The following is a 15,602-nucleotide window of genomic DNA, read 5'->3' as shown; positions in this document are numbered from 1 at the left end:
TGTGACTTATAGGAACATTCTAAAGTACTTGCGAGAAATAAAGAAATATTCCTAATCTACGGAGTAATTAAAACAAAGCTATGTTTGAAGTTGTTACATATATGCTAAATTTTCAAATAGATTGAGATGACTCTCAGTCATAATAAGTCGTGTCCTCATTATTAATGAAGAGATGGTTACATGGATAGTGGTTCCATGTAGATTTTAATTATAGTTACACATCAGATTTAGAGTACATTGTGGTTTGGAGAACCACATGCCAAGAAGCTTAATGTATGGTTCATTATGACTATCAGTAATCCCATTACACAAGTATTGGTATCTAAGTAATATTTAAGCATCTAATACATTTTCATTAGTTTTATTTTTATATTAGTTGTATACATAAAACTGAAAATGTTTGTATTCACAACGTTTATACAAATCAAGTTTGTCAAATCTACTTAACAAAGCTGCTTCATGATTATGTCATGATTATGCATAAAGGCCAAATATGTCGTATGCTTAGATCATGTCGAATGATACCAGTATAATCCGAGAACAAGTCATTGTGTGACTTATAGGAACATTCTAAAGTACTTGCGATAAATAAAGAAATATTCCTAATCTACGAAGTAATTAAAACAAAGCTATGTTTGAAGTTGTTACATATATGCTAAATTTTCAAATAGATTGAGATGACTCTCAGTCATAATAAGTCGTGTCCTCATTATTAATGAAGAGATGGTTACATGGATAGTGGTTCCATGTAGATTTTAATTACAGTTACACATCAGATTTAGAGTACATTGTGGTTTGGAGAACCACATGCCAAGAAGCTTAATGTATGGTTCATTATGACTATCAGTAATCCCATTACACAAGTATTGGTATCTAAGTAATATTTAAGCATCTAATACATTTTCATTAGTTTTATTTTTATATTAGTTGTATACATAAAACTGAAAATGTTTGTATTCACAACGTTTATACAAATCAAGTTTGTCAAATCTACTTAACAAAGCTGCTTCATGATTATGTCATGATTATGCATAAAGGCCAAATATGTCGTATGCTTAGATCATGTCAAATGATACCAGTATAATCCGAGAACAAGTCATTGTGTGACTTATAGGAACATTCTAAAGTACTTGCGAGAAATAAAGAAATATTCCTAATCTACAGAGTAATTAAAACAAAGCTATGTTTGAAGTTGTTACATATATGCTAAATTTTCAAATAGATTGAGATGACTCTCAGTCATAATAAGTCGTGTCCTCATTATTAATGAAGAGATGGTTACATGGATAGTGGTTCCATGTAGATTTTAATTATAGTTACACATCAGATTTAGAGTATATTGTGGTTTGGAGAACCACATGCCAAGAAGCTTAATGTATGGTTCATTATGACTATCAGTAATCCCATTACACAAGTATTGGTATCTAAGTAATATTTAAGCATCTAATACATTTTCATTAGTTTTATTTTTATATTAGTTGTATACATAAAACTGAAAATGTTTGTATTCACAACGTTTATACAAATCAAGTTTGTCAAATCTACTTAACAAAGCTGCTTCATTAGCTAAAGCATGAAAGTCAATCTAGTGCTATAGGGCATTATTGATATAAGTAGATGTATTTGATTGAAATTTAGTATTTAGATATTGGAACAGTACAAACAACATATATTGAAATGAATTGATATATTATATATGAGTCTTTCATTGAATAATTGTTGTGTTCTATGTTAGCATGTTTAAATCCTTGAATAACTAGGTTATTCTAAATGTCCATAGTCGGTCATAGTTGTGGGAGCATCTATGAGGTAAGACTAATATGAGTGGATTGGTGGATTCTCATGAAGATGAAAATAGTAAGAGCTACTAATACTTGATTAGGAGAATAAGCATTGGACTTGACCCGCATCAAAATCACTTTATGGATCGTAGTCAAGAGTGATGTTTTGATCAGGGTTGTATCTTTGTATTCTTAGACCTGAGATACATATTTGGCACTTGAAGTGTAGGAATTGTTGTGCTTTGACATGGTTTAGCGATCTTCCGTAAAAGGGCGGTCATATGGGCCATCGTTGGGTATGACATGAACTACATTGATGGGTGTATGTAGTCAAGAATCAAGATGGGATTTGCCCCTCATATTCGTTGAAAGTTAGACATCTAAGGCCTTACCAAAAGTTGAACATTAAATGAGATTGATCACGAACCATATCTCATGTTCAACATGATGTTTGAGACAAAGGAATAATTTATACCGCACATTTAGTAACAATTTTATCTTAGAGTTCATGCAATTGGTTGTTAATGATATGGAACCCTTCATATATTGTTAGGGGCAGTAGCCCATTTCCAGACATCAGTTATTGTCTATGTCAGTCTTCAATAAATCTTGTGCAAGTGGGAGATTATTGAATCTATATGCCCAACAATCATTATGGAGTGTTATTGCTAATGATATATGATCCTATAGGGTCACACCTTAATCAAGTTGGTACTTATTGAATATTTACTAAGTATTTGATATTAATAAATAAATACAACTCTTGTATTTAATTAGAGAATAATTATTGTTTTATGAAAATAATAATAAAAGAAACTAGAAAATAGTCATTATATGATATTGTATCATATAATAAGTCATGTACAAAGCTTTGGACATTTTGGTTAACCATGATTAAGTTAGATATTTACTCCACCATGGTCAAAAAGGTTGGATACAATTTTTGTCTTTTATAAGACATCATGGCCGAAAATGCTAAGGCATGGGATATTGCTTGAAAATCTTCCCTATGATGGTCTCCATGCTTTGTTCCCCTTTCACTTTATGCTTTATTATACTTTAGAGTACAATAATTGTTTGACCTTACTTTACATGGGACATAAAAAGGGACTCTTGTGCATGAAATGATGCTAGTCTTTTTCATCTTCTTCTTCTCCTCTTACTCCCAAAAGTCTAGGCTTTCTAAGACTCCAAGGGGTCTTCCCTTTTGAAGTTTGGTGCTTGCTTTTGGTGCTTCACTTTCTGTCTTCCTTTAGTGCTAATTTGTTAAGCACTTTATCACACCCCGAAACCTAAGGCGTAAACGTTCCAGGGCGGAGGACGTCGTGTAATATCGCAACCAATGTACATAGTAAGCGTAGTAAACACAACCATTACATTACATAGAAATATTTAATTGTCTAAAAACAAAGTGTTATACATATATATCATATGAAAAAAAGCTAAGACGAGTCTTCTATACGCTCCGTCTTCTCCAAAAGATCGCAGGGTACTAGTCTAACGCGAACCTGAGAATACAAGCAGTTTGAAAATCAGCATACAGTTGGTGAGTTCATAAGCGGTTTATTTTCGTAAAAGAACAAGTTTCCTTTGGTTTTCTGAAAAAGTCGTTATCCAAGAAAATCCGATATTTTCTTATAAGAAAAGTTTAGTTACCCATTTGTTACACTGTTTGGTTAAGAGCAGTTACGTTATCCCAGGAAAAACCCTTATTTTCCTAAAAGTCGTGGTTAGTTCTTGGTTCGGAATGCAATGTACTAGTGTCTACCATACTTGTAGTATTAGTTAGGTATTCTGAAAGCCTGTTTATCCTACACACGAATGTCGAATATCTATTATACTTATCCGCAATTTCGAAACTTTGGAGACACTCAGAGACGTACACTAACTATATATTCGAAATTCTGGTGACATCCAAAGGCGTGTTTTAGACGTATTTCCGAAGCTCTGTCGATATCCAAAGGCGTATATTTTCGAAACTCTGTCGATATCCAAAGGCGTACTTTCGAATTATTTCCAAAACTCTGGTGACACTCAAAGACGTACACTAGATGTATTTTCGAAGTTTCGGTGCCATCCAAAGGCATGCACTAGCTGCACTTTCGAAGTTCTTGTACTATCCGAAGGAGTATTTTATTAGTAATAATCCTAATTTATGATTAGCATGAATCCTTCGAAAATTATAAAATGTAACATAGATTATATCATTTTATAAAGAAATCTACAATTTTTCTGAAAGCTAACTTTGCAAGTCGAACTGTTGGTTAATACGGTTTTCGATATTAAAAGCATATAGAATACGAACATTTGAAATGAAATAATAAGTTTGAGTACAAGATTTCCTTGTACTTTTGCTTGTATTCCCCCTTGAAAACATTTGAAAAACATGGAAAAAGGAGTAGGGGTATGAACTCACCGGTCAAGAAATGTGTCGGCTAAGATGCTAAGTGTCAGTTCGGGGCTTGATTACACGTGAGGTTCCTATGTAATATAAAGAGACACATAATTGTATCTAATTAGACTTTGAACTACTTTTTAGAATAGAATATACACTCTGAGGCTCGAAAACACTTCATTTCAAGTGTTAGGAGTGATCTGGGTAGCATCTAAGGGGGTGTATGGCCTAGACATGGAGTTTTCTCTTAGAGAGTAAACTCCTAATGGAGGTTACGGCCCTAAGACCATATCCCCATGAGTTTACGGCCGTAAACTCATGGGTGGTGGGTTCTTGGTTGCTAAATGGTCTTACAACATTTCTGGGATGATGTTAGGCTTAGTTCTAAGGCATTGGAAGGGAACTTGATCAACATATGGACCATATAAGGAGTTTACAGCAGTAAACTAGGAGTTTATGGCTGTAATCTCTCTTATACCCATTCCTTTGATGTTTTGGTGGTCCTAGATTAATCACATGTGATTCTAAGTCAATATACAATCCATAGGATGAAGTTAGGGCACCATTTGACCATGTTATAGGAGTTTATGGCCCAGGAACCATTCCTTAGGGGGTTTACGGCCGTGAACTCCTAAAGGGATGGTTTTTATCAAGTTTAAGGTCCCTAACACAATGGAGGATGGTTCTAGACTTTATTCTAAGGCTTAGGAGGTGTTTAAGGGGCATCTTAACACATTAAAAGGTGTTTACGGCCTAAGAAAGGGTGTTTATGTTCCAAGAATGTTCTTGGGCCGTAAACTCATGTTTAACCCTCAAATGTTAAGATTTTGGTGTTCTAAGTCCAGTCTTGTAATCCCCTAAGTCGTATCTAAGCTCCAGAAGTGGTTTGGAAGGGTTTTGGTGCTCCAAAACCCCATTTATGTGTGTTTGCGGCCTAGGGATGTTCTAGGGCCATAAACACATGTTTTTGGTCCTATTTCATAATTTAAACACGAATTTGAAGGCGAAACATGTTATACTATGAGCTAGGATGGATTACATACCGAATTGGAGCTTGAAAGGGGGGGATTTTTGGATCAAAAGCTTAGATGTGTAGAGAGAGAGTAGAGAAAGGTTGAAAAACTTCAAATGAAGTTCTTTGAACTTTAAAAATGGATTAAGTTTGAGACACGGTGGAATTCTACCCGATACTAACGTTAAATGCGGCTTTTGGTCGTACCCGATTAAGTGTTTGTAATTTCACGTGGTCGTAACTATAAATTATCCAATTAAATATTGAAAGTGTTTTCACGTGTTTCTAACATGTTTGGACACTCACAAGATCATAATAAAAGTCTCAATTTAGATAACTTAACCCAAAAACGTAAACGAAACAATTCGAAAAAGATGAGTTTTATAGACGGAAACGGGTTACGGCGATGGAACAAACTTCAGGTTGTCACATTATCCCCCTGTTAGAGGGAATTTCGTCCCGAAATTCAAACTTTAGATACAAGTCATGGATTTGGAAAGAGATACGAATACTTCTGCTTAATCAGATCTTAGCGCTCCCAAGTGAACTCAGGTCCCCACTTAGCAATCCACCGAACCTTCACTATCTGGATGTGGCTTTGTTTCGTACGTTTGATCTCTCAATCCATGATCCCGATTGGTTCTTCCAGGATGTTCGGACTCTCGTTCATTTCGGTCTCATCAAAGGGATTTCTAGGGTTTCATCGGATAGGCACTTCTTAAGAATAGAGATGTGGAAGACAGGGTGAATGTTGCTAAGTTCTGAATGTAATCGGAGTTTGTAGGCTACGGGATCGATCCTAACAAGGATTTCGAAATTTCCTATGTACCTCGGGTTAAGTTTTACGCGCTTTCCAAAGCATATCATGCCTTTTCGGGGGTAAGACCTTCAACAGGACACAATCCCCAACAAAAGGGTACACCTTTATGTGTCGAAGTGGTTAGGGGTTAGGCAATTCTAGATGAATTCTGTATGAACGCAGAGATGAATTCTGGATGAACCTGCATTAGTAGCCAGCGAGACCCAAGAATTGACGGATTTATGTGGGTGTCTTTGATGCCGACTAATTCTCCATCGCCTAGATTTTGGACAGGTCGACGTGTATGCCATCCTCGCTTACCATGTGACCAAGGAAAGTGGTTAGACCGAAGGGCATCACTACGAACTCGTAGTGACCATATCGAGTCCTGAATGCTGTCTTGGAAACATCATTCTCATGAACTCGTGTCTGATGGTACCCTGATCTAAGGTCTATCTTCGAGAAGTAACTGGCTCCCTAAAGTTGATCGAAAAGGTCGTCTATTCGAGGAAGAGGATATCAGTTTTTGACGGTCAACTTATTCAATTTGCGGTAGTCTATACACATTCGAAAGGAACAAACAATATCGGGGCTCCTCAGGGTGAGGAACTCGGTCTGATGAACCCATTGCGGAGTAGCTCATTAAGCTGACTGGATAATTCCTGCATTTCTACTGGTGCTAAACGATACGGAGACTTGGCTACAGGGGTAACTCCAGGGATTAGGTCGATGCGAAACTCGACTTGACGTTCGGGAGGGATTCCCGGGAGTTCTTTGGAAAAAACATCGGAAAACTTGCAGACTTCGGGATGCTCTCGAGGTCTTTAAATTCTTGTTTCTCATTGATCACATAGGTTGAGAATTCATGGCACTCTTTTCGGGGAAACTTTTGAGTTTTGAAGCACGAAATGATGCGTAGACTGAAACTAAGTTTATCGTCGTAGATTATGAGAGTTTAACCAGAGGAAAAGGTTGAGATAAATAGATTTCTCGGAACAAAGGGTATCAGCACGATTGAGGCTCAACCAATCCATGCCGATGATAACTTCAAAACTCTTTATGGAAAAATCGGCATAAGATCGATGGGAAAAGAATGATCGTCGAGGGTAAGGGTACAACCTATGAATCTATCGCTAATGTTCTCTTTCTCACCGTTAGCCATCTCGACATTAAATGTTTCGGTTACTAATTGAGGACTATGATTAAAAGTTATTTGAATGAATGGCTAAAGGATTTTCTTTCAGCACTATAATCGAAAAGGATTGCAAGTATAAGGGTTGTCGAGGAGGAACATACCTGTGGCAACGGTGGGATCGGCGGCTGCCTCACCTTGTCCCATAGCTAGGACTCTTCCAGTGTTGCCAGTTGTTACTGTTTTAGGGCAGTTTCGCTTGAAATGCCCGACTTCACCGCAACCGTAGCAGGCCTGACTAATACCCGCTCCGGAAGCTTGACTGGTTGATTGGGTTGGTGTTCTGCAGCGTCGCGCAAGGTGACCCTCCTGGCCACAGTTTTTGCAAAACTTCTCACGAAATGGTCCAGGGATACGATGGTGGTAACTGCACCTATTGCACCACGGGAGAATACCAACATATCCAGTGGTAGGTGCTTGAGTTGAGGAACCGACGACAGAAACAGCAGCAGGGGTAGTAGCAGCGTGGACTGCTACTGTTTGTTGTTTCTTCGAGGAATCCTATGAAGGCTGACTCTTCTTCTTTTTCCAAAATTTTCTTTTCTCACCACTTCTTTCTGTCGGCTCAGGAGTGGTGGCTGCTTCCTCTTGGTCATCACTATGGTCAATCAGGATTTGCGCTAGGCATTTGGCGTTGTCGTAGGTGTCTGGCTTTGCAGCCAAGACATTACCCTTGGTTGGATGGGTCAACCCCAGATGAACCTCTCAATCTTTTTACTCTCCGGAGTAACCATTCCCGGACAGAGTAGCGCCAAATCATCGAATCCGGAAGTGTAAGCAGTGATATCGTAACCCTTCATCTTCAGGTTCTAGAGTTCATGATCCAGCTTCTGCATTTCGCCCCGAGGGTAGTACTCCGCACGTAGAAGTTCCTTCATGATCTCCCAACCCATAGCATTGGCTACGGGTAGGGTTAGGGATTTGACTCGGCCGTTCCACCAAGTCAGGGCTTTATCGGTGAAGGTGCAGGCGGCAAACTTCAACTTGTCAGATTCTGAACCGGCACTGATTTCGAAAATAGATTCGATTTTCTCTAACCATCGAGTTAGGGCAATGACACCTCCTGTGCCAACGAAGGGCGGGGGTTTCGCGTTCATAAAATCTTTATAGGAACACTCCTTCTGGTGTCCCTGGCTACCTTCCTGGTTCTGGGGCTGAGTACCACCTCTTGGACCGCCTGAACCACCGGGGTTCATTTGTGACATAGCGACAGCCACAGCAGCAGCAACAGCTGCTTGGAACATGGCGGGATCAAATGGAGGGGGAGGTGGTGGCGGAGGGTTGTTATTCTTTGAGCTGGGTCTTTTCCTTGGAGGCATCTTGATCTAAAAAGATCAGGAAAGAGAGGATCATAAGTCCTCTGAATTGAATCAAGAGATATGGAACAAGAGATATCTCATTATGACAGACATAGGGTTCTATAAGCGATAAGCAGGAAAGAGTTATCAAAGCAGATAAACTATCGCTAAAGAAGGAACAAGTAGCAATACTCGGAATGAATTTCTACAACGTATTCGGTTTTGGCTAAAATACTCCTATAGTATTTTATGTTTCGATGTAACGACCGCTCGTTGTTTGGGTATTGGGTAAGTTTTAGGCCTGCTGCACCCCACAGTCACTCCCAAGCACATGTTGGTCGTGTCTCGAATGAATATAGTTGATCAGGCTATATTGACCCTAGCCACGACTACATAACTGCCCAGGTTTAACTGCAGCGTACAACACCCATTTACTTATGTTTTGTTCTACTCGAGGTTACGGATTTCGGCGGTTAGGTATACTTGTATACTTTTGAAAATACTTATATTTTAAAGTATACTTTTAGTTCAGAGCCCTTAGGCCCCTTAGTGTTTATAGTCTTATACCATGTAAGGTTCGGTATACTAGTTCACTATAAACAAGGGCTCTGATACCAATCTGTCACACCCCGAAACCTAAGGCGGAAATGTTCTTGGGCGGAGAACGTCATGTAATATCGCAACCAATGTACATAGTAACCGTAGTAAACACAACCATTACATTACATAGAAATATTTACATTGTCTGAAAACAAAGTGTTACAAGTGTTATACGTATATATCATATGAACAAAAGCTAAGACGAGTCTCCTATATGCTCCGTCTTCTCCAAAAGATCGCAGGGTACCTGTCTAACGCAAACCTGAGAATACAAGCAGTTTGAAAATCAGCATAAAGCTGGTGAATTCATAAGCGGTTTATTTTCGTAAAAGAACAAGTTTCCATTGGTTTTCTGAAAAAAAAAAAAAACCGTTATCCAAGAAAATCTCATATTTTCTTATAAACAAAGTTTAGTTACCCATTTGTTACACAGTTTGGTTAAGAGCAGTTACGTTATCCCATGAAAACCCTTATTTTCCTAAAAGTCGTGGTTAGTTCTTGGTTCGGAATGCAATGTACTAGTGTCTACCATACTTGTAGTATTAGTTAGTTATTCTGAAAGTCTGGTTATCCTACACACGAATGTCGAATATCTACTATACTTATCTGTAATTTTGAATCTTTGGAGACACTAAGAGACGTACACTAACTGTATATTCGAAATTCTGGTGACATCCAAAGGCATGTTTTAGACGTATTTCTGAAGCTCTGTCGATATCCAAAGGCGTATATTTTCGAAACTCTGTCGATATCCAAAGGCGTACTTTCAAATTAGTTCTGAAACTCTGGTGACACTCAAAGACGTACACTAGCTGTATTTTCGAAGTTTCGATGCCATCCAAAGGCGTGCACTAGTTGTACTTTCGAAGTTCTGGTACAATCCGAAAGCGTATTTTATTAGTAATAATCCTAATTTATGATTAGAATGAATCCTTTGTAAATTATAAAATGTAACATAGATTATATCATTTTATAAAGAAATCTACAATTAGTCTGAAAGCTAACTATGCAAGTCGAACTGTTGGTTATATGGTTTTCGATATTAAAAGCATACAGAATACGAACATTTGAACTTAAATAGTAAGTTTGAGTACAAGATTTCCTTGTACTTTTGCTTGTATTCCCCCCTGAAAACATTTGAAAAACATGGAAAAAAGAGTAGGGGTATGAACTCACCGGTTGAGAAATGTGTCGGCTAGGATGCTAAGTGTCAGTTTGGGGCTTGATTACACGTGAGGTTCCTATGTAATATAAATAGATACATAATTGTATCTAATTAGACTTTGAACTACTGTTTAGAATAGAATATACACTCCGAGACTCGAAAACACTTCATTTCAAGTGTTAGGAGTGATCCGGGTAGCATCTAAGGGGGTGTATGGCCTAGACATGGAGTTTTCTCTTCAAGAATAAACTCCTAATGGATATTACGGCCCTAAGACCATATCCCCCTGAGTTTACGGTCGTAAACTCGTGGGTGGTGGGTTCTTGGTTGCTAAATGGTCTTACAACATTTGTGGGATGATGCTAGGCTTAGTTCTAAGGCATTGGAAGGGAACTTGATCAACATATGGACCATTTAAGGAGTTTACGGTTGTAAGCTCTCTTATACCCATTCCTTTGATGTTTTTCTGGTCCTAGATTAATCACATGTGATTCTAAGTCAATATACAAGCCATAGGACGAAGTTAGGGCACCATTTGACCATGTTATAGGAGTTTACGGCCCAGGAACCATTCCTTGGGGGGTTTACGGCCGTGAACAACTAAAGGGATGGTTTTTATCAAGTTTAAGGTCCCTAACACATTGGAGGATGGTTCTAGACTTTATTCTAAGGCTTAGGAGGTGTTTAAGGGGCATCTTAACACCTTAAAAGGTGTTTACGGCCTAAGAAAGGGTGTTTATGGTCCAAGCATGTTCTTGGGCCGTAAACTCATGTTTACCCCTCAAATGTCAAGGTTTTGGTGTTCTAAGTCCAGTCTCGTAAGCCCCTAAGTCGTATCTAAGCTCCAGAAGTGGTTTGGAAGGGTTTTGGGGCTCCAAAACCCCATTTATGTGTGTTTGCGGCCTAGGGCTGTTCTAGGGCCATAAACACATGTTTTTGGTCCTATTTCATAATTTAAACACGAATTTGAAGGCTAAAGATGTTATACTATGAGCTAGGATGGATTACATACCGAATTGGAGCTTTAAAGGGGGTGACTTTTGGATCAAAAACTTAGATGTGTAGAGAGAGAGAGAGAGTAGAGAGAAGTTGAAAAATCTTCAAATGAAGTTCTTTGAACTTTAAATATGGATTTAGTTTGAGACACTGTGGAATTCTACCCGATACTGACGTTAAACGCGGCTTTTGGTCGTACCCGATTAAGTGTTTGTAACCCGACGTGGTCGTAACTATAAATTATCCAATTAAATATTGAATGTGTTTTCACGTGTTTCTAACGTGTTTGGACACTCACAAAATCATAATAAAAGTCTCAATTTAGATAACTTAACCCAAAAACGTAAACGAAACAATTCGATAAAGACGAGTTTTATGGACGGAAACGAGTTACAGCGATGGAACAAACTTCGGATTGTCACACACTTCAAGGATTAAATAACAAATTGTTACAAGAGAAAAATAGCATTTTTGGTGCCTTAATCTTGAAGGTGCATACGGATGGGTTTTGAGCATTCTAACACTCCTATGGTGTACATGAAACCCTAGATGCTTTGGATCTATGTGTTCTCTAATATACATGCAAACTTTCAAAATTCCAAAGCATCATCCTAACTAGCATACAATGTAGTATCTATACTACAAAATTCTAGTTACATAACATACCTTTTAGTGTAGTTGAAAATCTTGAAGCTTTAAGAGCCTAGCACGAATAATGTGAATGCCTCAAATGGAATCACAAATCACCACTAACAAATGGAAGAACTAGAGAGAAAATTCCTTGCTTCACAAAATCGGCTAGCACTCTTCTAAGTTCACTTAGGTGCCAATTTTGTTAGCCTTAGGGTCTCTTATATAGTGTGGCAACCTAGGGTTACACCATGTAAACCCTAATGACCTTCCATATCCCTCATGCTCCATGGGTTAAAACCTCTTGAGTATCCATGGGTCACCACATGGGTTTAGCCCAACATAAAGAACTATGGATCATAAACCCACTTTATAAGAATGAATGATTTACCAAATCAACCCCTTATATTTAATTATTTTCTTTTGATCACAAAATTAATTCCAAATTAATTCTTGATTAATACTAATTAAATAATATGATTTCGTATTAATATATTAGAACTTCTAATATATTAATAAATCATAATTATCCTCTTCTCAAAAGTCCATCCTTCAAATTGTTCTGGTGAAGTGCAACCCAAATGGACCATGCTACTCTCGGGTCAAGTACATACCAAATATAGTTATGGACTTAGACACCTTATCCAACAGTCCCCCACTTGGATAAGTCTAATAATTATAGTTATAAGTTAAACTTCAGGATCCGACTAACAATCGTGGCTCTTAAATGCCTTCGTCGAACTTAGATGTACCATTTTAGATAAGTGATCATAGAGTCCTATGTTCTCAAGATATGAGCCGGATAAACACATGGAACACAGTCAATCTTCTTGTTCAGCGGTTTGTTTCCTGATTTCTGATTTGTTTGACATAGAACATAATCGAACACATCAATTTAGTTCTTATCGGGCCCAGCACATAAGTCAAAACAAAATCATCGAGGGGACAAGATATGGCTTTTAATCCTCCAAGGACAAAAAGGAACATATAAACTTTGACAGTATATGTTTGTACTAACTATTCATTGAGCCATACACAACAGCACGTTTTATAACATCGAGTTACCGATGCATTTTCGTACTATCAATGTACGACCAACTCATAGTCAACAACTCATATATCTAGGTTTGAAGATTATATGATATTATCGTCTCACGATCACTCGAGATAAATTACATGAAGTGATACAAGTGAGCGTGGGTTAAGTCCAATACTCAGACCTTATTAGCACTGACGAATGTCATAGCAATGTCTAACCATTTCTGACAATCTACAAGCCAAATTCATGATAGTCTTGTTTCAATACCTACTTCCAAAGTACGATCGACTGTGGATGGTTTGAATAATCCATTTATTCTGGAAGTCAAAACATGCAAAAATGAAACAATAGTAAAACAACTTACATGAGACAGTACCATACTTGTAAATAAAAAACACCTTTTATTTAAGCATCAAATGTCAATTACAGTTTATCTATTACAAGTTTCGAAATAATTGTCTAATCATTAAAACTAATATCATCCCTCAGCCCAATGCACCTCGCAAGTTGTAAATGCTTAACCCTACTCAATCCCTTCGTGAGGGGATATGTCGGGTTCTCATCTGATGATACCCTCTTTTCCATGAGGAGTCCTTCTTCTATCTTGTGTCTTTTGAAGTGATATTTCCTGTCGATATGTCGGGACCTGCCATGATCCCTTGGTTCCTCGGCTAAGGCAACCGCACTATCGTTGTCACAGAAAATCTCCACAGGCTCCTTTATAGTTGGTACAACTCCAAGGTCTCCAATGAAGCTCTTCAGCCATATCGTCTCCTTCGTCGCTTCACTTGCTGATATGTACTCTGATTCACATGTTGAATCAGATACAGTCTCCTGCTTGGAACTTTTCCAAGTAATTGCTCCTCCATTCAGGGTAAACACCCAGCCCAACTGAGAGCGGGAATTATCTCTATCGGTTTGAGAGTTGGTATCACTATACCCCACCACTCTCAAGTTATCACTCCCTCCAAGTGTAAGGGCACAGTCCTTAGTCCTCTGCATGTAGTTGAGAATGTTTTTCACCACATTCCAGTGAGCCTTGCCAAGATTCACTTGATATCTGCTGACCATGCTCAAAGAAAATGTCACATCAGGGCGAGTACAAGTCATAGCATACATGATCGAGCCAACAGCGGAAGCATATGGTAATCGACTCAGCTATCTCAGCCTCTGTACTCGGACTCTGAGCTTTGCTCATTTTGGCATTGCTCTGGATCAGTAAGTCACCTTTCTTGGAATTATGCATGTTAAACCTCTTCAACACTTTGTCCAAGTAAGTACTTTGACTAAGTCCATTAGTCTCTTACTCATGTCTCTCAATATCCTTATCCTAAGAATATAGGCAGCTTCCCCAAGGTCCTTCATAGCGAAACACTTCCCAAGCTAGGATTTAACCTCCTGCAAGGTTGGGACGTCATTTCCTATGAGTAGTATGCCATCCACATACAGTACCAAAACACTAACTATACTCCCACTAGCTCTGACATATACACATGACTCATCCTCACTTCTCGAAAAGCCAAACTCTTTGACTTTCTCATCGAAACAAAGATTGCATATGTTAGATGCTTGTTTCAATCCATAAATGGATTTCTCAAGCTGACACACTCTATTATGGTACTTAGCATCAACAAAATCCTCTGGCTGACTCATGTAAACATCATCAGCCAACTTCCCATTAAGGAAAGCGGTTTTGACATCCATTTGCTATATTTCATAATCATGAAATGCAGCAATGGCTAGCATAACCCTAATAGACTTAATCTTCGCTACTGGTGAGAGGGTCTCATCATGGTCAACTCCTGGAGTTTGAGTAAAGCCCTTCGCAACCAAACGCGCCTTGTATGTGTGTATTTTCCCATCCATGTCGGTCTTCTTCTTAAAGATCCATTTGCACCCCACTGTCTTATGACCCGGTACATTGTCAACCAAGTTCCAAACTTGATTGTCATACATGGACTGAATCTCGCTGTCCATAGCCTCTTTCCATTTAGCACACTCGGGGCCTGCCATGTCTTCCTTGTAGTTCTTAGGTTCATCCAAATTTACCAGTGTGTTATCACTAATAAATGTATCACCTTCAGTAGTAATATGGAAACCATAAAACTCGGGTGTATTTCTAACTCTACTGGAATGCCTCAAAGGTAAGGACTCGCCAATTGGCTTAACAGGAGTTTCTTCCTCAAGTTGATCGCTAGTGTTTGAGGTTCCTTCACAACTTGACTCTTGAAGTTCTTCAAGATCAATTTTCCCCCCATTGTCTCGTTGGCCTATGAGCTCTCTCTCGCGAATGACTCCTCTTCTTACAACGAAGACAACATTGTCACTCGTTCTGTAGAAGAGATAACCAAAGGATTTATGTGGGTAGCCGAAGAAAATACACCGCTCACTCCAAGGTTCGAGCTTGTCGTGAGTCTCACTCCTCACGAAAGCCTCGCAACCCCAAACCTTGATGTGCTAACGAGGGAACCTTCCTTGTCCACATTTCGTGAGGTGTTTTGGCAACATTTTTAGTTGGGACTCGATTAAGGATATGGGCAGTAGTCGCTAAGGAATACCCCAAGAATGAGATTGGTAACGAATCTCAACTCATCATGGAACAAACCATGTCTAACAAGGTTCAGTTGTACCTCTCAGCCACACCATTAAGTTGTGGTGTCCTAGGTGGCGTCAACTGTGAAATAATTTCACATTC

Source organism: Lactuca sativa, chromosome 9, assembly GCF_002870075.4.
Source record: "Lactuca sativa cultivar Salinas chromosome 9, Lsat_Salinas_v11, whole genome shotgun sequence".
NCBI lineage: Eukaryota > Viridiplantae > Streptophyta > Magnoliopsida > Asterales > Asteraceae > Lactuca > Lactuca sativa.
Note: the sequence above shows the minus strand (reverse complement) of the source record.